The following is a 24814-nucleotide window of genomic DNA, read 5'->3' as shown; positions in this document are numbered from 1 at the left end:
ATCTAGTTTTAAAAATGTGTCCGGTGACCCGCCCAGCCAACCAAGATGGCCGCAATGGCTAAAAATAGAACACAGGGGTAAAATGCATTTTTTGGCTTATAACTCAAAAACCAAAGCATTAAGAGCAAATCTGACAGGAAGTAAAATTGTTGATCAGGTCACGATCTATCTGCCCTGGAATTTTCAGATGAATCGGATAATCGGTTGTTAGGTTGCTGCCCCTGAATTGGTAATTTTGAGGAAATTTTGCTGTTTTAGTTATTATCTTGAATATTATTATAGATAGAGATAAACTGTAAACAGCAATAATGTACAGCAAAGTAAGAACGAAAAATTAGTCAGTATGACCAAAAAAGTGAATTGACCCCCTAAGGAGTTATTGCCCTTCATAGTCAATTTTTAACAATTTTCTTAAAATTTGAAAATTTTCAATAACATTTTCCACAGAAAGTACTGTTAGTTTTAATTCGATTGATGAGTGTGAAATTCTTGTAGTAGCTTTCTTTGATGGAAGTGTATACTCCTATATAATGAGTTTTAAATCAATTCAGATGAATGAAAGAAGTCAATAAGAAAAAAAATAGTGTAACCCACTGCATTATTTTAAAATTTATTCCGAAAAATTAATAATTAAAAATGTGTAAATAAATAATCGTTAATAAATATATTTAAAAATGTAATAAATGACTTTGCTTACATTATGATCATGGCTTTCCCCACAGTGTCCTTTGAACATACCATGCGTGCTGCTGCTAATAACACAGTGTGGGTGTGAGTAATGGTGTTGATAGGTATCTTCACGCTTCCTGTCTTGCTTACCTTTCTGCAAACAAGTTTAATATAAAACTGGTGCACAAATTTGCTTAATAGCAATAAAGATATGACACATTTGGTGGATTTACAAATTTATTCCGAAAACCTTTGTGGATACAATGGTATAACAGAAAACAGTAATAACAAAGTAACCCTCTGTCACAGCGATGGTGAAACAAGAGGGTTTCATAGAAACATTTAAACATGTACCGGGTTGTATGACACAATTCAATAACATCTTATTTGACTTATTGGCCCTGAAATATTTTGTTCTAAGGTAAATTGATTATTGCTTCAGATTGGTACATGATAAAGCCGATAGGTCTTTATCAAAACGTTTAGTGACATATGACCTTAAAAAATGTCAACCGAAAGTAACCTCCTGAAGCAATAATTTTTGCACTTTTTTCATAGTTGTTGGAAAATTAGTATAATTGTTTAATTGTACTCCAATCTTTTTACTGAGTTTACTTTGACAGTATAGTTTGATAATTCTTTAAACGATCAACAGGTCATTGTAGGTTCAAATTGTTTTCTAAAACCCTTTTTCAAATTGTTTTTCTTCTTTATTTCAGATACGGTGCTATTTCAGTATGTCACAATGTAACATGTGTATATTACCTTCTGTCTTGGACTCTACCATCAGGACAAGAGAACTTTATCTCATCTCTTTCATTTTTTTAAATTTTGTTTAATATTTGAAATTTTTCATTTACACTAATGTTCAATTCAAACTTAAATGTCTGGGCATCAATGATGAGTCTTATTAAGACGAAACGGGCGTCTGGCGTATTAAGTTTTAGCCTGGTACCTTTGATAACAATCATTTACTTTGTTTTTTAAAAAAATAATGTGATTGCTTTACGTGTTCTTAAGAAGAAAGAGTTCATAGAATTTATAGTTATCAACTAAATATGTAAGTAGAGTGTGTGTTTAACGTATTTACACACATACTAAGTAAGTTATATCTGTATCTGCTTTTATGCTAGAGTCAAAAATCTATTGCAACAAGTCCAAGAAAAATGTTGATTATAAATCATTCACTTGGCTTAAACAAAACCCACTAATATAATGCTGCTTAGATTTTTGATTTATCTCGAATTTCTTGTTACGCAGTTGCATCAAAACATCCCACCTATTAAAAAAAGATCAGTCTTATTAAAATTGACATTGTTTGGCAAAATATTCAGTGAGAGAGGCCATGGTGTCTGGTTATTCAGTTTTACTGACTGATAAATAGTATTTGTAAAAAGATATACATACTTTATTTATCAGAATGTGCTAATCGCAATCACAATTTAGAAATTTAAAATTTTAAATGGGATACCATAAAAAGGAAGTAAGAGGCTCAACCGTCAAATATTCAAAATAAAAGATGATGAAATTGAGAGGAAGAGAGTCCAATTTAAAAACAACAACCGACAAGACACAATTCAAATAATATCTCTAGTACATATTTAGATAAAAGAGGGAGGAAAGTTACCAAAAGGACAGTCAAACTCATAGATCGAAAATAAACTGACAACGCAATGACTAAAAAATAATATGACAAACAGACAAATAATAGTAAAAATGACACAAAATAGAAAACGAAAGACTAAGTAACAAAACCCAACCTAAAACTGGGGTGATATCAGGTGCTCCGGTAGGGTAAGCAGATCCTGCTCCACAAATAAATGACTAATACACGCTGAGCTATTGTTAAATATGATTTAGAGCAAATAGAAAACAATTCAACTAGATGGCTTTTATACGGTCACATGACGAGAACACTGCAATAGCACAATCACAATTATTAGAATAAATGTATGTATCAACAAATTAGCTTTTAACGTAATTGACATAACGTCACAAGAAATCAGATTATTCACTGTCAGAAACATTGATGAAGTTTTTCCATGAGCAATCCAAACTTTTCCAATTGGAGTCCCCTGATATATCCTCCAAATCTAGAAACTAAAAAAACAACAAATTTTGACAAAAATATCCAAAACACAAAAAAAATTTAAATTTCTAAAAAGTTTGAATTGTTAAGTGTTTCATGGACCAAAAGTTTTTGCTAATCTAGAAAAATATTATCAATTTTTACATACTCAAATTAATCTTGTAAAGGTATGTTACCAACAATTTATAATTATTCTTTTTACGAACCCTTGCTAATCTAGGTGAATAATTAACACTTTTGATCAGGTCACTACGTTACATATTAACCTGTTAAGATTATATTGACCGAAGAAGAATTGTGTATCAGGAAAATGGCGTACAATGTTCTTTTTGAGTAGTTTTAAATTACATTTTCAAGAATTTAAACAGGTTATTGAAAACATCTATATTCTTAAAACAACTTCATAGCTTGGTGCGTTAAATTTCTTGTATTCTTAGCGTCTGCATTTATATTAACATAAAGTCTTTATATCTTCTTCTGATAAACTTGCAAATTCTCTTTTCGTTTGCTGCGGCGCTTCTTCCACTGTTCTAATGTGTGACGTCATTATGTAAAAAATCTAAATTAAGCAAATTGTTTTTTTTTATTTTGACCGTCAATATACATATAAATAGAAACATAGCGACAATACAATACAATACAAAAAAAAACTTTGAAACATGTGATCGTAATATCCAATGAAAACTACCCTCTATGTTTTTTTGTTACAAACTGTATTATACATTCTTCCAATATATTTGATATGATTTTATATATCAAAATGTAAACCGTTATCATCAACCTCAAAAGCCGTCATTACGTTTTGTACTAACCCTAATTTCTAGACAACTCGTAATACAATTTATCCTGTACTGTAATAGTATTGAGATCCTCTCATTTTAATATTTGCAAACCGAGCATTTTCCCCATTTTCATACCATTCATCAATCAAGCGGAGAATTGCAGTTTCACAATTTTGCTTGCAAAATTATATAATAAAATTGTATGTTTTATGTATTATCCGTGAATATCACGTTTATTAGGAGTGTCATTTTTAAGATCTTGTAATTCATTTTCTATAGCTAGCATTAAACATGTTGATTTATACATTCCATTTGTAACTTGAAATTGCAATAGTAAAGGCTCTATTTTTCATTGTTCCTCATGCCAACCATGTCATCGAATATAAAAGTCTAGAAGATTTCCATGTTGCCGACCATGTTTTAAATCATTTAAGAATAATCGGTTTTTATTGTATTTTGGTTCATAATCCATGTTCCGGGACCAAGTATTAGTTCGTCCTTTTTATGTCTACAACGATCGTGGTCACTTAACGGAAAATGTAATACTTTGCTAATGTACGCTTTATTTGTATTTAGTTCAATAAAATGAAAAAAAAGATCTATTCTAGACACCGAGTTGTTTATTTGAAAAGTATTTTTTTTTATAAATCATAATTTATCTCTAATTGAATTGTTTTAATATCGCTATATGTTTTTTATGGTATGGTTTGTCATAGGGAATTTTAGCCCGCTAGAACTGTGATCATGTAATTTTTCAAGTTTGTTGTAAATATTGCTATCAAAGTCACCGATACTTTGAAGTCAATTAATATCTTGAACAGGAACAGTTTTTTAAAAGAGAGTTTCTATGAATTAGTTTTATTGGGGAATAATAGTGAACTGCTTCAAGTTTCTTTCCGTAATAACTCTTATTTCACGTGTTATCGTTCTCGTGGCGTAAAGCAACCACCAACGAAGCAATCATATTTTTATCATAATATTATTCAGATGCTATACCATTCTTCAATTGAAATCCAAGAAGCAGTAGCCCTCGTGACACTTGTACCGCTATACTGCAAGCTTATTTCACCTTCCCTATATCTCCATTGTTTGTTTCCAGAAGTATCGATTTAGGAACAGTGAACTGGTTTATTTTAAACATGTAATATCTGATTTTGTTCTTAAACATCAAGGAAAAAATAATTTACATTTTGTTTAATATTCATTATCATTAAATGTTATGGTAGCAAGAGTTAAGCTCATTATGGTTTGATTGCGATACTGTCACCTATATATCGAAATATACTTTCCGTCATACAAGATTGATTCTGTTGTGTTTACAATTTTCATTAATAACCGAATAAACAATTAATTATTTCTACTCAAAGCAAATCAACATTTTTGTGTTAAGGGGCCAGCTGACGCACGCCTCCGAGTGCCGGATTTTCATTGTCTCATTATATTGAAGACCCTTTATGGTCATCGGCTGTTTTCTTCTCTTTGGTTTGGTTGTTGTTTCTTTGACGCATTCCCATTTCATTACTCAATTTCATTCAATTCAGTTGAAATGATTTAGTCGTAAGTTTTTTACAGATTCGGGAAATTGTCAAAATCGGTAAAATGACTACTAAGACAAACATACCGGTGTCGAAAGGCTATTATAGCATAATACCGTGTCTCTAGTAAGTTTAAACACCGACATATCGTATGGATCAACCAATTCGTCACATAAAAATTGATGTCATTTCGATTTTAATCTCTTGGAGCAAATTGTGTGTAAAAGGCAAACCTCCGTTATTAAAATCTGAATAGTGTGAACATTTCAAATTAACGAATAAATCTGAGGAACTTGCAAGAATTAAAAGACATGATAGACATCTCTTGATAGTATACATCTCTGTCATCCAAATAAAAGGTCTGTAAACAAATGGGACTTGGATAACAATACTAAAAGTTTCATATCAGCTCAGACGATTCTGTGTCCATAACAGTTTATCATAATCGGTATGATGATAGACATCCACTTCATTTGATCCGGTTGATAGTTGTCCTATAGGCATCTTCTGATTTTTTTTTATGGAAATGAAATTGAATTTGTGTTGCATAACAATTGACATTTGTTCGCCATCAAGATTAAAATAGCCTAACTTGGCGAAAAAGGGTAACAAGGTTATTACTAACAAGTTCAAGGATATATAGGGAAATTTATAACTTCACTCACATTACTGCTGTGTTCACACACGTGCTCAAAGCATTGTAGTCTTACTCCATGTGATAGATGGTGTCCATAATGTATGGATGGGTATGTGATTTGTGTAAGCCCTGATTGCTGTGAGAGGAATGGAGTTGACAATCCAGTACTATAACAAACTATAAAACAAGAAAATAGGTCAAGTGCAGTGAACAGATATCTATAATTAATAGATGCTTTACAAACTTATCGAAGATACTTTGCCTATGCTACAGCATGCAGTATTACGTCACTAGCACACTATGTAACGAATTTATCTTACCGACTATCTTAACGTGTAAAATTTAGACTAGTGACCTATCAAAATGAGCAAGTTTTCAATACAGTTAGCATTAACATGGAAACTACTTCCTTTGATCCTACAAAACAGATGCCAACAATGACAACCTGTTAGATTTAAATGTGTTTTATGATTTTTTTTTTCACTTTATCATCACTTTCGTCGTCTGTTGTAACATTTAAAAAAATTTTCAGCACTGTTTTGTTTTTCTACAGGGATGTAACACTACTACTTACCGTGTATGAAATAATCCCCGCCTCCTTAATACCTTATATGGAATACAAAGGCACGCAACTCAACTACTAACCTAGTATGAAATAAGCCCCGCCTCTAAACTAACCTAATATTAAATATGCACGGTTTCCACGAGGACGCTTTTAACCAATCATATTCCTAGAAATGTATAGGAGGTAAGACAATATCGAATATGTTCCTTATATCGTTACCGCAATCTCATCCCCTTTCCACGAATGAAACTACATATTTATACTATGTACCGGAAGTTGTCTCCTGTGTACTATTATATGCCTGTTTGACTTTTTTTTTTACCTCTTAACTATATGCAACAACAAAGAACAATGATAAACTATCATAAAAACAATCAATACGTAATTCGGGTAACAACTATCGCTACTCAGTATTAGCATCCTGATGTAAATTGACGTCTCAACCTGTAATTAATCATCATTCAAACTCAACGACGAGCATCGTATGTAGAAAAGTTAAGTTTATTAACACTTAACTTTATACACAGCTATGAATAGAAAAAAAGATCGAAAGTTTATCATTGTGTCATCTTGTGAACTAAATATGAATAAGGTATTTACAAAAGGCGAAGGTATGAAGTCATACATTTAAAAATGAAATAATATATGTACATGAAGTACTGCGTGAGTTCTACTACCCCTTTTCGTTGATCACAATTGGTGCCGTTGTTTTTAATATTTGTATCCAAAATCGTTCCCCAGTTAGTTAGTTTCTCCTCTCTGGACCATTAAGTGTTGTTGTCAATAATGGATGTTAATGGTTAGTGCGTTCAGATTAGCCTTACAGTGACCAGAAATTCTCAAATGTCAACTGAGAGGACAGGCTGGCTTACATTTGTAGTCTCAACGATGTGCTTTTATACAATTGTGAAATGGCCGTCCGGGTTCACCAACCTATCGTTAACCACATATTATTCATGTAGGAGATACAAAGTGTGTGCATTATTGCAAGTAACATTGTAAATATTGTGCTTTTCGTGTCAATCACGTGACTGTTAATAGTCTGGGTGTGCAGAATTTGGTAACTGAAACAATGTACCTTGATGATAAATTTGACACAGTTATGATTTTAGTACTTTCTACATTACACTTCCACACAGTCTTGTCAAGAAAATGTTTAACTATTTAATTAAGTATCTAACAGCAAATATAAAATAGAAGATTTGGTATAATTCGAAATGAGACAACTCTCCACAGGAAACCAAATGACACAGAAATTAACAACTATAGGTCATCGTAAGGCCTTCAACAATGATCAAAACCCCATACTAAATAGCCAGCTATAAAAAAAAACCGAAATGACAAAAGAAAAACGTTTCAAAAGAGAAAACAAACGGCTTCATTTATGTACAAAAACTGAACCAAACCAAATATGTAACACATCAACAAACGACAACGACTGAATTAGTGGCTCCTGACTTTAGACAGCCACATACATACAGACAGTGACGGGGTTAAACATGTTAGCGGGATCCCATCCTATCCTTTACCTGGGACAGTGGTGTAATATACAATATAAAAACTAACTATAAAAATCAATTGAAAAACCCAACACGTGGATACAAATAGAAACACTACACTGAGTGGACGTAGCCGGAAACTTGTATATTCCAACAACAAAAATACACTACGTACAGATCTCAGAGCACTCACAGTTACTGACAGCTAGTTCAAAGCCACTATCAACTAATAAAAACAATTAATGCAACTAAGACTGAATTATCAATCAGTACACCTCCAAAATCGAATGTATTTAATGTAAAGACGTCTTAACAGTCAGAGAAAAACATGACCTTGTTGAATGCCAAGATACAGGTATAGACAGATTGAAGATTCATAAATGTGTATATGTATATATCAATACTATTTAGTTTGCTTTTAATTTACCAATATCAAAATCAATATTAACACCAATAAAAACAATATTTATTGATCTAATTACAGTGTTCAATTGGTAACCTTGAAGAATACGTTATTTAAAGGATCGATAAGTTAACCAGGATCGTTTCTAAATTTCAAGGTACGGTAAACAATATTCCCGTAAAATCGAGGATGTGCTGTCCGTTTGAAATATGTTTTCTACAGGTACAACAAAACTTGAAAGCCAAATCTTTATATTTATGAAAGAATTTAGTAAAGGTTTTAAGTAATTTGTGGTAACTAAATCCCTGGCTTATTTATTTACCAGTAATACATAGATAACGTTGGTTAAAATCACAAACGTCACAACAGACACGGGCATAACAAACGCAGGTGTTAAATATAAACACCGTAAGATGGTGCTAAAGGAATATCACTATCCAAAAAGTGAAAACTAACAATAGTGACAAAAATCGTCCATTTTGTCGTTTATTTTTGATTTATTTAAAGTTTCTTTGTATAAAATTCGGCTGTATATTGAGAAAAATCTTGATTATTTAACGAAAAAATATCATCAAGATAACGTTAAGTGTTGTTGAATTTGTCAATTAAATGCAATTCAGACGAGTCTTTACTGAATTGGTCATAAACTGTGATTCATAACAGTACACAAAACAAGTCTGATATTAAAGGAGTGAAATAAGTTCCCATTTAAATTCTTACAACCTGTCGATAAACTTTGTCGCCGAAACGTACATAAAAATTATCAAAGAGAAAATTAACAGCTCCAGTCATCTCATCACACCTCCAGTAAGTATATTTGTAAGTTGTTATATGCTATGAGCTAACTGTCAGTCACTGAGAATACTCTCAGAACTCTTCTTAATGTCTTTTTTGTTCTTGTGGATAATGACTGAATATATATCTTGCAATGTCCATTTTGTGTTTTCGTATGATTTATTTTCTTTCTGTATTGATCTGATTAAAATGAATTGAATACCTTGACGAATTGGTTGATCTATTTGATATTTACCTTTCAAATTATAGAAGAATGCATTAAATGAGTTGCAGCAGATATATTTGCATTCAGATTAATCAAATGACCATTTCAGGAAATGGTTTGTTTGATAATATTTTGAGAATGTAGTGTATAGAGTTGAAAAATCAAAACTGTCAACAGAATCAAAAAGACCATCAAAACTACGTCATATATCTAAAAAATCCAAAGATTTATTTCACACTCTAAAAATATTTTATATAACTATTTTCATATATTTAATTACAAAAGTTGATGATAAGCGCGTTGACCGTAGTTAAGGAACTTGCCAATAGCACTGAAAGATTATTTGTAGAGGCCGAGATGAAACCATATTTTACTGTTTTTTGTGTAGTTTATGTAACCAATACATAGCAGGGACCTTCAAATGTTCGGAAGAAGCCTAAAGTCCAAGTCTCAATAGACACTGATCGCACCACGCTCACCGTGATATAAAATAAATTCAGATCGTAATGAGGTCGCGGTATGAGCGGCATGAAAACATACATTTTCGTTGCTTTCACGATGCTACTTTGTCCTCATTTCACTTCTACAACGATCCTGCTACGATTATACCACGTTCTCATCGCGCTTATTCTGCGACCTCACTACGCTTATCAAGATCTTTCTACGCTCTTCACGTTCTCACTACGACCATACCACGAGTTATCCGATTGCAACACGATCTTAGCACGCTTCTACTGCGATTATAGCACGTTCTTATTACAATTATACTAGGTTCATACAGCGATCTTAATACGTTCTCGGCAATAACGTCAACATCGTGTTTCATATCAATACAGTTCCTTCTTTTTCTGATTAATACGTAGATTTCTCGGAAACAATACAGTTTACTGTCATGCCACCACAATCTACAAGAACATGTGGGCGGGTTGGTAGGGGTTGATGTAGAGGCAGAGGGAGCAAAATAACGAATCCTTATCAAGCAGAGATGTCGGACCGACCAATCCAACCTAAATTACTACCTATTACTGCTTCATAAAGCTCAAATGACAGTATTTAAGTGAACGATATCAGAGATGACACAGATGTGTCAATAGATATATAAGACGATGTGGTATGAGTGCTAATGAGACAACCTTAAATCTAAGTACCAATTCATAAAAGGAAACCATTATAGGCCAATGTACGGCGTTCAACACGGAGGAGCCTTGGCTAACACCGAACAGCGAGCTATAAAGGGCCCAAAAAATACTAGTGTAAAGCCATTTAAACGGAAAAATCAACGGTTTTATCTATATAAATACTACGACCATAGTGCGCTCTCACTACGCTTTTTCTATGACCTGATTTGGCCACGACCACACCACGATTGTTTTGAACATGTTCATAGTTGGCAAAGTTCATCACGATCTAGAAGACATCACCACGACCGTGATACAACCTTACTACCATCTACACGATCGTGCTACGATGATCAAAATTTGCAATTGATTTCACAGATCGTAGTGCAATCGTGGTCTAGTGGGACTGCGGTATTAAGCTGCGATGGGGTAATAATATGTTTGTTAACTATATGACTCTCTGTAAAATGCATGGACTTGAATGTAAATGAATTTAAAAATCTCATACCACATCTTGTTATATACGTAATTATTATGATTTATAACAAAATATATATACAGCATGCAGACTAATCCATCACAATGTAAAGGAAGTTAACTTTATATATTACACAGTCCAATCGTCCATAGCCGGTTCACTATCTATATCTCCATATCACAATTCTCAAATATAACACTCCTGCCCTCGCATTAGCGTTTACTGTTCAAACACTATCCTTGTTATCTTAAAATCTAAAAATTTTCCACTGTTCATTTGGTAAGCAATTATGCCATATATAACACGCAAATAAAGTACTTAAAATCTAAAACCACTTGATATCTTACAAGCCTTGGATACGAGTTTTCAGTTCAAACACTATCCATCTCTTAATATTGCAGAATAAACATCACTATATAAATCCTGACACAATCCAGGAAAATGCGGATCAAATGCATATGTGCATATCGAAATGTTATCTAATATGTATTATACTTTGGTTTCCTTTATACCGCCTATACTGAGTATAAATTTACTAAGACATTAGAAATAAACGTTTATGATATAGTTTGTAACACAGACCTCTAGTTAATGTCTCTATACGGACCTGTTCCTTATAGGTAAGAAAATGGTATGATGTACAGTCTATGATTAGATGTAAAAGATTCTCTTCGTCATCAAATAGTTCTTGTATTAGCAAATATGGCTTATTACAATCTACGAGAATAGATTTCAGCTCTTGGATAAAGCGATTTCTTATGCTTGATAGCTTTTATCATTTAAGTATAAAGTGAGTTGTATCTTCTGGTTCAATGTTACATAATGGACAGTTTGCTGAGAATCAGTTTTTTGAAAATCTAGACCTCTGATACTGAATAATCATTATTCCAGTGGTAATTTTAACTTCAATATATAGCGGCCATATTTACGGAGTACGGGTCGTACGGGTCAGTCCCACTGCTATTCCAAATATTATGCACAATTCCTATGTTGAACTCATCAAAATAAATATGTTTCAAGGATGACTTTTCTTTAGTTTCCTTCTTTAAATTTTGTAAAAAATGATTATTTATACAGTTATTAACATGTCCATCCAACTTATTTTTGATGTTGGATTCTCAATGATATCATAAGGCGATGACAATCCATAATATAAATTACAGTCAAATTGTGTAGTTTTGTAAACCAACTTCCAGATTTTTCATCTTTCTAGCCAATTGTCTAAAAGCAATTTCTCTTTCAACGGACTAATCACTTCTAATTATATTTCCACATGTTTTCAGAATTTACTTTTGAATTTCTCCCTCTATAGGAATACGCCCTAATAATAATAAAGTTGCAGCTATTGATGTGTGTTTAGGCAAGTGTTGAATTTGCTTTAATAATTGTCTAAAGAATAATTCCATCTTGTGTATATCTGTATTTGAGAGTGATATAACATCTAAACCATAAAGAAGTCTAGGTATAACATATATTTGTATCAAGTGTACAGAAACTTTTGAATTGACTCCATTCAAATCATGTAACCCAGCACCCATGAGGAAGTAAACAGTTTTCCTTGTAGTAGTAATACGTTTGTTCACAACTTCTTTAACCACAGCATTTTTAGTTATATTTCTATATATTCTAAGATGAACTGCAGATTCGGAAAGTGTTACTGATTTACCATTCAATGACCAAGACTTAGGCAATTAATCGTTAAATACTAGAATAGTAAATTTTTGCTCACTGAGTAGATATCTCAATGTGTTTGCATGATCTGCCTTGTACATTTTGCATTGTTTGTTATTCATATGGATCTGTAGAGATTAAAGCAACATCGTCAGCTACTATTGGGATACCACAATAAATGGGTCCTATACATGCTCCTCATTGATTTCTTTCAAAAGTTTGTAAAAGTGAATTTATAAAAAATCTTATAGGTTGTCGGTGATCAGATACCGCCTTGTCGTGCACCTTGTTGTTCCTCTATTGAATTTGAAAGCAACCCTTTCCATTTAATTTTTGATTTAAGATTGTCGTACCATCTTTTAAAAAATAACCAATTGTCCCCAGTTAAACCAAACTTGTGCATTTCTCTCATCAGGCCAAGATGCCAAACAATGTCAAAGGCTTTCCTTGCATCCATTAAAGCCATATATAGTGGTGATTTTGTCTTAATTGCTTGGATTATAAGTTCAGTTAGAATCAAAGCAGCAATGATAGGCATTTCTCCGGAGGTAAATCCTTTTTGTCGTTTAATTTGGTTTTTAGTTAAAGAGTTTTTATTTTGAGATAAATGAGCTTTCTCAACAATTTTTCCTACTGTACTTGTGATAGTTATTTTCCGATATGAGTTTGGATCAATTTTTTGTTTTCCATTTTCCAAAACAGTTGGAATATGTAAATTTTTAAAAATAGCATTTACAAAAAAGTCATTATAGTTATCATAATAGGTTCACCATATTTCAAATGTTAAGTAGCTATATTTTCGTCATCAGCAGATTTATTATTTTTCATAGCTGCTGAAATACTTTTCATTTCAACTTCTGTTACAGGTGAAACATTTTCTATCTTATTTTCAGTAAAAGTTTTTGTGAAATGTTTTATATCATTTTCAACCAAACTAAAGCGTTCTTCATCAAAATTTTCAGAATCCATAGGAGATGCAAAATCTTGATAGTAATCCATCCATGCATCACGGATCAAGTTATCCTTTAAAGAGATATCATTAAAAGTAAGCGAAGAAGTTGTGGTATTTGCTGGATCTCTTTGTTTTCTTACTAAAGAATAAAAACCATCAACATTTCCCTCGTGAAGTTCCATAGTTTTCTGATATTTATTAATTCTTAAGCTTGCCTCAAGTTGCCTTTGCATTGACCTAAGTTTCTATTTATAAAACGGAATATTTTGAAATAAAATGGTGGGTCAGCCAGCGTCTTTTCACTTTGCAAAATGATCTCTATTTATCTTAGCCTTATTTTCCAATTCTGGAGTCCAGGGCTTTTTCTTTAACCTTTTACATTTAAATCATTTAGAAGCTGATGTTGCCATGATTGAACATAGTTCATTTATCTTATCTGGTATATTATCAAATGTCAAATTAAGGTTTATTTCATCAGTCCATGTTGACAGTTTATTCTCAATCTCTTCCTGATAAGCAGTTTTATCAACTTTATTCCAATTTTTTTTCCCTCAATTAATGAATTAGATTCCTCATTTTCTTGTATATTACATGGAATGGTAGTCAGTATTGGGTCATGAGTAGAGGTATTTGTAGGCTCACGTATACAAGTCAAGTAATTGCTAATGACACTTTTGCTTTCTAAAAAATAATCTATCTGGGAGGTATATCTTCCATTATAATGATAAAAGTAAAAGTCTTTCCGCAAGACGGTGGTATTTAAAGATTGTTTTCCTTAATAAAATCTCTAAAAACTTTATCTTGTTTAGAATCTCTATAAAAAGAGACATTCATGTCCCTACCTATCACAATTCTGAATACATTGCTATATTTTATGTAAATGACTTATAGCTCATCAATAGCTACCGATGGTAAAAATAAAACACGCAAGTAAAAATTTTACGATAAAATCAGGATAAAATGTACAACTACTTAGTACGCAAGTAAATTAATGTACAGATGGTGTGGTGATGCAGTTCATAAAATAACTTGGTAAAAGTAACTTTATTTAGAAATAAAAGCTTACACACAGAATGCCTTTAAAAATTTCTTTGCATTCAAGATGGAGCACAGTCCAGGCCGTTTGAGATATGTACAGATAAAGTTCAACTTTTCAAAAAGAACGATATGTGGGCAGGAGTGAACGACGGAATGAGGAAATATTGCTGTCTGATAAAACTAATGTACAAATAAAACACTGTTGTTAAAAAGGAGAGTGCTTAAAAACATAAAATAGGGTACAAATCTTCTCTCTTGATTTTTCCGCCCGCCACCATTCCACACATGCGCAATCAATCCTTTCTCGAATGTGCTATACAAACCCTTGTCTTTGCTCCGTTATATTAATGACATCGACATCAAATGGAACAAAACTGGAGAACGTCTGCAAGAATTTCTCGATTTCTGTAACAACTTTCATCAATCGATTAAATTCACATCTGAAGTTTCAAATGAGAAAATTGCGTTTCTCGACAATACCATAACTTTAGAAAACGGAGTCATAACAACTGACCTTCACACCAAAAAAAACTGATAAACACTAATTTCTCTCTCCGTAGAGTTGTCACCCGAAACACTGTTCCCGAAGCATCCATACAACCAAGCTATCAAGTTAAAACGGATTTGTTCATCGGAATCAAAATTAAACCATCGTTTGGGGCATCTCAGACAGCAACTTCAATCAAGAGGTTATCAGAACAAAAAAATTTCAGAAGCTTTCGGTAAGCAAAAGAAAAAGACCGAACAAACCGACTTGAACACAAACAAAAGACGACCCTAACAGATAAAATCCCGCTTGTTGTTAGCTTTCATCCTGACCTGACAAATCTGTCATCCATTGTCCACAAACACTGGCGTCTTATTGAAAATTATCCTTCCTTAAACGAGATTTTTCCATCACCTCCCGTTATGGCTTACCGCAGACCCAAAAACCTCAAAGATATTCTAGTTACATCCAAAGTATCTAACAATCGGAGGTTATAATCCAGCGGAAGGGCCAATTGTAAGTGCTGCAAAGTTTCCAACATCGAAACCCAATTCGTCAGCACAGTCACAAAGAAAAAATACAACATATTTATAACTTCAAATTTCAAAACGCAAAATTGTATTTATGTTCTAACGTGTGGAACTTGCAAAATACAATATATAGGTGAAACAGAAACACCATTTAACATCCGACTAAAAAATCATCGGTCATTTTATACAAAAGAAAGAAACTGCCCAATCACAAGACACCTTTTAAGAGCAAGACATGATTTTGAAAACATGACGTTTCAAATCATTGAGAAAAATCAAAATTGGGATACACAAGGAAGATAAAAGAGAGAGAGATTTTGGATGCACCAGTTACGAACTCTGGAATTTGATGGACTCAATGAGAGAGACGAAAAAAGATTTAAAAACAAATCAAAACCATAATTTTGAAATCACACAAATTAATTTATAGAAATTCATACAATTTATCGAACATCAATAAATGTGTTAAACTTTTATTTCAAACTTCATGTAGTTGTAGCTACAAACATATTTTACGCCACATCAACAAATATGTTATACTTTTCCTCAAATTTTTTGTAGATTAAGCTACAAAAATATGTTTTTGTCATGCATCCGATTTCACCTTCGAAGATGCACACGCCTGATGAAGCCAATTTGTTTAGCGAAATATTGCGTATGGAACGAAACTGGCAGATAAGATTTTGAAGTAAAAGGATATGTTTCTATGAGCTCCTGATTGATAATAACCATGGCTTTACTAAACAGTTTTACTGATGTTAAATCACTGTTTAATTCTTTTGATGCAACTGTACTTTTTAATGATAGTAGTGAATTAACTGGTCAAATTTTAGAAAATAAAAATATTTCATTGAATTATCAGCTGCGAATATACCAGAATTTTTGCAAATTTCGCCGAAAAAGAATAGTGTTACAATTCATGTCTCATCACATATGATACAGGATGTTCAAAGAATTTTAGATAATGATAGAAATTTCATAGGGAGTCACTTACAATATGGAAATATATATAAAACTGTGAACAATTCAGTGACAGTAACACTATACGTAAGTACTGGTACGATTAATGTGCAAGGTCGCAATGTTTGACTTTGATTGATGCTTTTGTTGGTAAGTGTGAATTACTTGAAAAGGAAATCATTTCATCTCAATCAAGGTCATCAACACCAGTTGAATTTATTCGAGACATTTTCAATAGCTCAATAGAATTAAATGTAAAAATATTTGAAAATGAAAATCAAGAGGAGAGGCTCAATCTCGAAAATGACTCAATAACTGAATTGAAATCAAATTATATATGTACCAACTTTTTATACGACGGCAAAAGTAGAGAGGGCTTAATAAATATCATTAAACGTCTTGAATCTGAACTATTAGTGAAAAAATGCAGTGAGCAATCAATACAAACTGAGTTTTCAGCTGTTTCTGTTGAGTGCCAAACATCCCAATATGTCAACACTTGTGATGCATCAACTCAGACAACACCTATTCCAGCTCCAAGACTTTCCAAGTTAAAACTCACAGAAGATCAATGCCAACCTGTCCCTGAGTCAAAATCCCAACATACAAACTCAAGTCCAAATCCAAAAACTATCAACAACCATAGTCCAGAAGGTTATTTTAGCAATTAGTGTTTGTATATATTATATAATAAATTTAGAAAACCTTGCATTGACAGCTAATGATAAGATTTTTAATTCTTATGGTTTTAGTAAATCAAAAGGTATCAGGATTTGTTCTCATAATGTTAATAGGATTGAAAGTAAATATTTAGAAATTAAACATAACCTTATGTTTTCTGATAACCAACCTGATGTATTAGGATTGTGTGAAACATTTTTAACAAAACACACAACTGATAATGAAGTACCTGGTTATGTATTTGAAAGAAAGGACAGAACATCCCAAAGTTGAGGTGGTCTGATTGTTTACTTTTCTGAAACTATTAAATTTTTAAGAAAAAAACAACATAGAAATAGGGAATACGGAAACAATGTGGTTTGAAATTAAACCAGATTACAAAAAATCTTTTTATTATGTTTTGTGTATAGGCCACCAAAGTCACTGATAGATTAGGTTGATGATTTTGAAAAAGAAATAAGAGTGGCAATGACCATGAATTCAGATATATCAATTATGGGTGATTTTAATTTTAATGCACCAAACAAACCTCCTAAAAATGGCTGAATGTTTTAGAATCATATAATTTTCAACAACTGATTGTAGAAGCCACAAGAGATACTAGTACACTGATTGATCATATTTATGTCAATAATCCAAATATGGTAGAGGAATCACATGTGTGTAGATATGCAATTAGATACCATTATCCTATCTGTTTAACAAGGAAAGAAGTCAACTTAGGCAAAAAGAATACACACAGTACAATAACATATAGAAATTTCAAAAATTTCAACCAAAACAATTTTTTATTAGATCTGCAATCTATACCTTTTCATGAAATAGAATTTGTAGAAAACCCCTCTGACTGTCTCAAATTGTCTTATGATACATTTGTATGTTGAACAAGGCTTTATATTAACATGCTCCTGTTGTTAAAAGAGAGTTAAAAGGGACAGGCAGCCTGAATGGTATAACAGTGAAATCATTATGTTAGGAATATATATAATGCACTTGGTTTATGGAGTGAGTATAGATTTTGGAGAAATAAAACTAAACAAATTGTAGATAACTCAAAAAAAGAATTATTATAAAAATATGGTAAAAGACTCCAATGACCCTAAAACATTATGGAAATGTCTTCACAGTCTGAACCCAAAAGTTAAAAATACACCATATGAGTTAGTCACAGAAGATAACAATACAACTAAAAGTAACAAGTGTATAGCTGTTTCTTTTAATAACTTTTTCACTTCCTGTGCTGAAAAACTAAGAGAACAAGGAAGTTGTACACCTATTAACAAAGCAGATTTTAGTAATCTTAGTAAATTTGTTAAAAATAAATTACATAAACATGAAAGATTTTCTATACCACCAGTGAACATGAATGAGCTATTTAATGAATTAGCAAAACCTTATATAAATCAAACATCTTGTATGGATAAATTAAGTGTTAACAAAATTTTGAATTTTTTTAAATACTAAGGCTTGTCTACCTCATGCATAGATTACCTTAGCTGTATTTGGCAACACTTTCAAGAATATTGGATCTCAATGCTCTTCAACTTCGTACTTTATTTGACTTTTTTCAACTTTTTTGGATTCGAGCGTGACTGATGAGTCTTTTGTAGACGAAACGCGCGTCTGGCGTATATATAAAATTTAAACCTGGTATCTATGATGAGTTTATTGGACCAAAAATCCTACAATTAAGCGCCCCTTTTATTTAACAGAATGATAGATACTGGTATATATCCTTCATTACTGAAGAATGCTAAGGTAACACCAGTTTTCAAGGATGGTGACAAGCTTTTAGCAACAAATTACAGACCTATATCTCTTCTTCCAACTTTATCAAAACTAATAGAAAGACATGTTTCTAATAAAATGTACAAATATTTATCTATACTTAAACTTTAACACCCTACACAATCTGGTTTCAGGCCGCAGCATTCTTGTCAAACTACACTTATCGATATCATTGACAAATTGTTGCAAGAAATGAATGATGGTAATTTAAATCTAGCAATTTTATTAAATTTTAAAAAGCTTTTGATTTGGTAGATCATGATATTCTTTGTTTAAAGCTTGAAATTTATGGATTTAGTGAGGCTACTGTTAATTTTTTCAAGTCATACCTCAATAACAGAAAACAGCAGGTAAACATTTGTAATGTTTATTTTGAACAACAACATGTAAAATTTGGTGTCCCCAAAGAGTCTATACTTTGTCCCCTATTGTTTGTACTATTTATAAACGACCTTCCCTTATACATTGAAAATTGTGAAACAGATCTATATGCTGATGACACCACTCTTCATAAATCTAGGAAAAACATAGAAAATATACATGAGGATGTTCAAGAAGATTTATACAGGGTTGAAGAGTGGTGCAAAATGAATAAAATGTTCATTTTTGTAAATAAAACAAAATGTTTGGTTACTGGAAAAAAACAGAAACTATCAATTCAGACTTATCAACCAAACTTGATAATAAATTCAAAAGTATTACAAAATTTTCCATATGAAAAATTATTAGTTGTTAAAATTGACAACACACTTAACTGAAAAAATGAAATTGACCAAGTTTGTGCTAATATATCATCCAGAATATACCTTCTTTCTAAAATAAAGAAATTGTTAGATATAAATGCAAGGAAAACATTTTACAATGGGTATATTCTTCCCTTAATTGACTACTGCTGTATTATTTTGGGTGAATGTAAAAATGAAGGAATAACAAGAATTTTAAAAATCCCCAAAAGAGCAGCAAGATTAATTCTAGATGCAGATCCTTTATCCCCCTCAGCCCCCTTATTTAAAAAACTTGGGTGGATGACAGTTGACAATAGAATAAAGTACCACAAATATTTACTTCTATATAAATGTAAGCGTATTGCAGCACCAATGTACCTACTTCCAAAGTTTAAATTCAAATCAGATAATAACCCTTACTCCTTAAAAGGTGTCACTCAAGGTAATCAGATAGTTTCTAAGGCAAAAGCTGAACTATTTAAGAAATCCTTTGCTTATTCTGGATCAGTTTTATTGCATGGACTACCACACAAAATGCGTAAAGTTAAAAACACTTTTACTTTTAAGCAAAGTATCAAGAAATACCTAACCCAATCATGATAAGAAATGTTTGCTACAATGTATTTGTATATTTTTTATTTTCATTTGATTTTTTGACTACACATACAGCATTATATCTTATGTTAATAACAATACATTGAACTACATGACTTTAGATTAATTATGTGTAAATATCTGTTTTGATTGTATTGTAATTTGTATGTGAGGGCCTCAGGGAAGATTAGTTTATTGTAACTAACTGAGTTTACCTCTTTAAATAAAGAATTTATTATTATTATATTATATTATTATTATTCTATTTAAAATCTAATAGAACTTTTAAATGTATTAATTAGCGTGTTTAAGTTATATTCTTAGACATTTATATAATTTTGATTCAGTAACTGTATCAGTATATTTTCAAAAACTGATCCATGCTTAAATAGATTGAATGTTGATTGTTGCTATTTTTAGACATTATATTGTTGGAATGACACGGGTTATGTTCTTCTCATATATGTTATTATACCAAACCCCTAACGGAAAGGATTGTGCCTGATATTCATATGATGAAATCATAATCTTTCAAGCAGTTTAGTTGAAGGCAGGAGCTGGCATGTCAGTTAACAGTTAGTAGTCTGTTGTTATTTATGTATTATTGTCATTTTGTTTATTTTCTTTTGTTACATCTTCTGACATCAGACTAGAACTTCTTTTGACCTGAATTTTAATGTGCGTCTTGTTATGCGTTTACTTTTCTACATTGGCTAAAGGTATAGGGGAAGGGTTAAGATCTCATAAACATGTTTAAGCATTTTTACGTCTGTCCTAAATCAAGAGCCTCTGGCCTTTATTAGTCTTGTATTATTTTTAATTTTAATTTCTTGTGTACAATTTGGAGTTTAGTATGGCGTTCATTATTACTGAACTAGTATATATTTGTTTAGGGGCCAGTTGAAGGACGCCTCCGGGTGCGGTAATGTCGTCTCGCGAACTTGAAGACCTGTTGGTGACCTTCTGCTGTTGTCTTTTTTATGGTCGGGTTGTTGTCTCTTTGACACATTCCCCATTTCCATTCTCAATTTTAATTTACATGTATACAGAATATTGCTACTTTGGGGGTTCGTGTTGTTTATTCTTTAGTTTTCTATGTTGTGTCGTGTGTGCTGTTGTTTGTTTGTCCTTTTCATTTTTAGCCATGGCGTTGTCAGTTTGTTTTAGATTTATGAGTTTGACTGTCCCTTTGGTATCTTTCGTCCCTTTTTTTTTATTTACATTTAGAATATAAAGTAAAATAACAAAAATACCAAACTACGAGGAAAACTCAAAACAGAAAGTCCCTAATAAAAAATACCAAGAAAACTCAAACACTTTAAACGAAACGATAAAAAAATGAATACGTAGACTTCGCATATCTCTCTACTTTTAAATGAGAGTCTCGGGGTTTTTCTCATTAACTTACACTGACGCAATGACAGGATAACAGAAAAAGAAGTTGTTTTAACTAATAAGAAGACCTTACATCTCAGAAAGACTAATTTACAGTTTATACTTTCTGTGTATTCTTGTCTGAATCTGTTAGTATTCCAAAGGCCTCTAAAGGCTGGCTGGTATATTATACTGTTAATGATGTTTTGAATTGTAACGGTGGTGTTATATTGTATATTGTTTCAGGATGAACTTTAAAGAAAATTAATGACCAAATATTCAGAAAACAATTTAAGGTCTTTCCACATCAATTTCATAAATTGATATTATTGATGAGAAGCTACTCTCAGATAAATCAATATTTACTTATCTCAAATTCATTAGGGGTATTAACTGAACTGTCATATGAAGTCTTCGTATCGCTTCGTCGAAATTGGACAAAAATCATGAGGATATATAAAGTAATTTGTCAAAATAAAGTTGTCGTTTTCTTTTACGTTATAGAAGAGACAGCGTTTTAGGAGATAACTCTTACAATAAAAAATCTTTGACTAAACAGGGTCAGTGTCAAAAGCGCATTAACTGTTCGATATCATATGCAAAAAATCTAAGCAACATCTTGCGAAACCACAGAACAGGGCACGATACAAATTTTGCGGAATGAGAAAAAAAATAATCAGAACAAATGCAATAGGTGAAGTTCGTGTTGCATAATCTTAACTTTTCAGTGTTGTGTTTTGTGTACAAGGGTTTGTTTATTTGAATTTTCTTTTGTAACTATTAAATTGTAAGTTTATTTTTGATATATGAGTTTTAATGTCTTTCTGGTATCTTTCGCCATTTAAACAAAAACATTACTGTAGATAGAATATGACCTTTTATATTAATTATTCTACTGTTCATAAAGATTATTGGGTATAACAAAGGGTAAATAACAAGAAATCTTAAAAAAATCAAAAAAATCTTGGAAATGTGACATTCTCACGATATATTCTTTATAGTTAAATGGACATGTTAGTTCCTGTATAACATGTCAAATTGATGCCATTTACGAATTTGCACATGCTAGATAATAATAAAAGAAATACAAATTTCTGCATTTTTTTATTCATTGAGACAACTTTGGTCAGAAGATACCTTTGTTTAAAAGTTTCATTATAACTTTTACTGGATACAAATTTCAACAAAAAACAGTGAGACAAACCTCACCAAAGTATCGCCTGAGATTCTAAAGAAAAAAACTGATGTCCACAATTTTGAATTTAGATTGGAAAAGTTTCATAAGAAATTAAAAAAAACTTAATACTGATCTCGTGCAAACAATACTGATCTCGTGCAAACGTTTGATTCAGCTCAACCAGTTTAAACTTCATAGAGTTTTCAAAAATATTATATACAGTCAGGAACTAACCCACAGGAGACTGCACCAAAATAAATCTTATACAAAGTTGTTCTATTCATATTCAAAGTAAAAAATAACTTACCAATACAAATTACAAGAATATTATTTACACCCATTTTCGTACACTTGTTTCACACTACTGACCAATTTACTATATAAAACCTTGGTCCGGTTAGAACAAAGTTCTTATCACGACAGAAAAGTGTCAACAGTGCGATGCGGTATTTGAAATTAAATGTATGGAGTGTTCAGTCTTAAATTTTGGGAAAGTTTTGAACAAAATCCATTACACATGTTACAGTTCCAGAAGTTGTTTAAAGTTTCTTTTTGTTGGTTTACGAAAAAGACGTTTAGAAAAAGCTATTCTTGATTATTATAGACATGTTAGTTTAATGAACCCATAAAAATGAAAATAAGAATGACATTTTTTGTATTGATCGTAATTAAGGTGTATTGTGAATATTATGAGTAAATAACAGAATAATATATGAATAAATTGTATGTGCCTATTCCAATACATTAGCATATAGTCCAATTGATGTCGTGGCTTGTCGTGAGCTATAATTGCTTTATTTGAATGTAATAAACTAGTTTATTTTTATTTCTAATTGTTTCACATTTCGATTTACGAGTGCAAATAGTTTTTATACCATTAATCTACAAATACGAATATGAATCTTCATGTCCGTACATCTGGCCGTCTTTCCATCGGTGCGTCCTTTTATATTGCTTGGTTTCAAGAACGTGACTTAGAACTGCTTTTAGAAATTACAGTGAATCTAAATGGCATGTTTTCTACCATTAAAGACGGTTCAGTTTTATCTTTGTCATTTTCACTGTTACAATCCCAGAGTTCTGATGATCAAACATTGATTCGATTTTTTAATGATAAGTACATAACACCTTTTTGAAATAAATTTTTAACAAATATAGGTAGCTAAATGTTTACTGTTTTTATTTTCTTTTAATAGTTTCCTATTCAAGAAAATTAACCGTGGCGAAACTTTATCGAGAAGAAAATGAAATTCTTTTGGATTCCAGATGACAAATAAAATAAAGAAATGTTCCAGAGTCATAGCACTTGTCTGAGAGAAAAATATTTTATTTGTCGGTTTATGGATAACAAATTTGAAATCGCTCTTCAAAATGTTTGAAAATTTGAATGTAAGGCATTGAATCACCTGACATCACCCTAACGTAAATATCAAAATAAGGAGATGGGTTCTGATTCCTGATAAGACAGCTCTACACCAGGGATAAACAAAGACGTAGAAGTTAAGTTTAGTTTGTGATTTTCGTCGTTTTAACTTTCACGGTTCCTTTTGTTTGACACTTTATTGTAGGGATATTTATTTTGTTAAATTTCCCTGAGATATATATATATATATCAGTTGTTCGACCTGTTAGTCAAATGCGTTTTGTTTAAATATACTTTTTCACTCTTTTGGTCTTTTGGAAAATGTTGTTTGTGCTGTTTTTAGACCCTTCTACAACGAAATTTGTTTGACATGCACACGTATAAAAATTGCGGTTTTTATCCAACGCAGTCATAGGTTTGAACGTAGTTTTCAATTTAGACTCGTATATATATATATATATATATATATATATATATATATATATATATATATATATAAACAAACGCTTTTTGACATGAATTGAAATATGAATAAAACATTCCGACTAATAAAAACAGCTCAAGATCAATATCAAACGTGTTAACGTCTTTAAATTCAAATTCATGATATTTTATCGAAAGAAATACTAAATTTATGAAATTTTCAAGTGATAAAAAAGAACAGTTATAAAAAGTTTTTATTTTCGTCATTTTCACTTT

At 31.6% G+C, this 24814-nt stretch overlaps 1 long non-coding RNA gene across 1 annotated transcript; it reads right to left on the bottom strand.

Annotated features, from left to right (window-relative positions):
- Nucleotides 1-696: 696 nt before the first annotated feature.
- Nucleotides 697-23180, bottom strand: LOC139511360 (uncharacterized). Its single transcript, XR_011662010.1, has 3 exons — nt 23060-23180; nt 5741-5889; nt 697-823 (listed from the first exon to the last, which is right to left on the bottom strand). It is a non-coding gene; the product is annotated as an uncharacterized lncRNA (long non-coding RNA).
- Nucleotides 23181-24814: the final 1634 nt, after the last annotated feature.

Source organism: Mytilus edulis, chromosome 2 (genome assembly GCF_963676685.1).
Source record: "Mytilus edulis chromosome 2, xbMytEdul2.2, whole genome shotgun sequence".
In the NCBI taxonomy this organism is placed as follows: Eukaryota; Metazoa; Mollusca; class Bivalvia; order Mytilida; family Mytilidae; genus Mytilus; species Mytilus edulis.
Note: the sequence above shows the minus strand (reverse complement) of the source record. Positions and strands in the feature narration are given on the sequence as shown.